At 38.5% G+C, this 2870-nt stretch overlaps 1 long non-coding RNA gene across 1 annotated transcript in view; it reads left to right on the forward strand.

Annotated features, from left to right (window-relative positions):
* LOC116069346 overlaps positions 1-2870 on the forward strand; it is a 9754-nt gene that overhangs the window by 3837 nt on the left and 3047 nt on the right. The window contains exon 3 of the long non-coding RNA XR_004109986.1: positions 1908-2164. This is a non-coding gene — a long non-coding RNA (uncharacterized LOC116069346). The remainder of the gene's footprint in view (positions 1-1907; positions 2165-2870) is intronic.

Raw genomic sequence — 2870 nt, forward strand, 5'->3', positions numbered from 1 at the left:
AGGCAGGAGGCTGACTTTCCTTGAAGTTTTTTGCCTCAAATACCGCCATCACGCAAGTGTGCGTGGCACTTGTCCTTTGTCTTTTTCACCCCTAAGATAAATCCCGTTATCTTGAGTAGCTTTTGCATGCCTGGTTACTTATGAGGCCCATGGAATAGCAAATGATTTTCTAGTTTCATGTGATTCTTTTCTACAAAATCCTGCCTTGCATATTAATACAACCACATTTCAAAACAGTCATGAAATGATTCCTTTTTCCTCTTTCGTGCAGCCAAAGGCTCAGTCTTTCAATAGTGCACAAAGGTGTGTACCTGTGAACCCAGCACTGTAAAAGGGCTGACTCTTTAGCTTTAGCTTAGGGGAGCAGAGACATGAGGCTTGTCACAAGCTGAAGGGCAGCCTGATTACATGTAGTTAATATAGTGAATTCTAGGCCAACCACGGGTACACAGGGAAACCCTACCTAGAAGAATTTTAAATAAAACTTTAAAAATGAAATGAAAAAAGAACAATCTGATATTGAATTGTGTAACAGTGTTAAGAGTTAGTGTCTCTTCTATTGTTTTTGCACTGTGGACTCCAGTATATCTGGCCTGAAAGCAACTAGACTATTGTGGTATCACTGCCTCCCATCCCACACTATGAGTTGCTGAGGTTACAGAGCATGCCACCACATCTGGCTTAGGTTCTGGGACTCACACTAATTGTTAAGGTGCTTTTACCCACTCAGCCATCTTGCTGGCAGTAGTATTTCCTTTAATAGGTGTTTGTTTCAAGAAAGCACTACCCTCATGCGTGGTTTTACACTCTCGTGGATTATTTTCATAGCAAGTTGTTGTAAAGCAAGGCCAATTCTCTTGTTTTTTCTCCATATACCTACTTGTTTATCTGCTCTTCTTTCATGTTATGATGTACTTTCTATGTTATGACTAGCTAAGTTAATTTTTTCAATAAAAGTTACCCACCATCAGATAGTCATTCCCTAACACCAACAGAAGATGGAGCAAGACAGAGACCAATAAAGACAATGAAGAGAAATATAGAAATAAATACAAATATAAATGGCAATTTAATGTATGAAGGATTATTTCTCCAGTCAATGAAGGATTATATCTCCAGTCAGTGACAAAGGAATATCTAGTTTCCGTCCAAAAAGAATACAAAGATTATTCTCATGTGGTAATTACAGAAAGTAATTTCAGATGGATTAAGGCTACTAAGGCAAAAGAAAAATTGAAGTCATTTCATAACTGGGGATTGAGAATCTGCATGGCAAGAGAGAAGATAGACAGGATTGATCGTATGTAATTTAATTTTTCCATGAGGCCAAAGACACCATAAAAAAAAGTCTTAGTGAGACCAGTAGAAAACATTCGTTTATTGCATGGCAAACTATTAGCTTCTTCATTTCATAAATAGCTTATATAAACTGATTTTATGTTTTATTTGCCATGTGAGTATACACATGTACAGTATATGTCATTATCAGAGGAAAACCTGTGAGTTAGTTCTCTTCTTCCACTATATAGGTCCTTGGGATTGAATTCAGGTCATCATGATTGGCAGAAAGCACTTTTACTCTCTGAGCCAACACACCACCCCTAAACTGACTTCTAGTAGCACAACCAATGAAAGGCAATCAAGGCAAAATTTGCAAAATAAAGAGAAATACTCAAGGACTGTGAGTTCATTTCTAGGCACTTTTTGCATAAAGGTAACCCAAGATATTGAACATAAGTTCCAAATATGATTGACATTGATTTCCCTCCTCCTCATCCTGCCACCAATAAATATTGCCTCTCTATGCCTTTTTGTTTAAAACCAAAAACATGGCCCAAAATGACACCAGACTTGCTTTAGACCTAGCGTTTAAAAGAATTGGCAATTTCTGTCTTCCTTATTTGAAGGCAGCTGCTGTGGAAAAGGCATCCCTGAGCTCTCAATGCTGAGAGCAATCTTAGCTGTTCACGTGGAGAGACTGAAGGACACCAAGGATCTTACCACCTGAATGAAGCTTCCTGGAGCAGCAAGTGAACCATAACCACTAACTGAGAAGAAGTTAAATGCGTGGTCTTAATCCAGGCTGTGTGGAGCAGAAGAGCTATATGGTAGAACCATCCTTGACTGCCAGCTCATGTAACTGAGAGGCCCCTAATTTTTAAAGGTAATTTGTTATCCAACAATGTATATCTAAAGTACAGCAGTGTTAAAGTGGGACATGCATGCATGCATACATACATTTGACTTAGTAAGCCTGCTTCTAGGACTCCCTTAGAAATAAAAGTGTATTAACGCCCTCCCCCATCAAAGAAGCCTCTTTTTACAGCAAAAGGAGACCATCACAGGAAACCAGAAATGGACGCAATACACAAATCAATGGATTGTGGGGATGTGGAGAGCACAACCCCAATGAACGTATCAACATCCATGATTCATATCTCAGAAGGGGAGGGAAAGATTGTAAGAGCCAAAATTCTAGGGAGTCATTTATGAAAGTCTCTCCTAGAAATGGCTCTATAATGACTCGAGCAATGGTAATATCAATGTACATACTGTGAGGAGGGCAGAACATTTTAGTAGTGTTTCATCCCTAGACAATGAAAGACAGCTAACTAATGACTGTTGGAGAATTACCCTTTCCCAGGGATGAGCCCCTTTATTGGCTGTTGAATATAGTGTGTTTAGCCTTGAAGCCATATATACACAATGGAGCAAATAGGTTCTATTTACATATATTTGTGCATACACACATGTAACAAGTATAATTGAAGAAGACATCAAGTTGAGAGACAGGAAGGGTTTGAGTGGGGGAGGAGGAGGAAGCGGTAAAATTTTATTTCAATTAAAAACTTTTTTTTTTTTTTTTTTTT

The sequence above is a fragment of the Mastomys coucha genome, unplaced genomic scaffold (assembly GCF_008632895.1).
Source record: "Mastomys coucha isolate ucsf_1 unplaced genomic scaffold, UCSF_Mcou_1 pScaffold22, whole genome shotgun sequence".
Taxonomy (NCBI): Eukaryota; Metazoa; Chordata; class Mammalia; order Rodentia; family Muridae; genus Mastomys; species Mastomys coucha.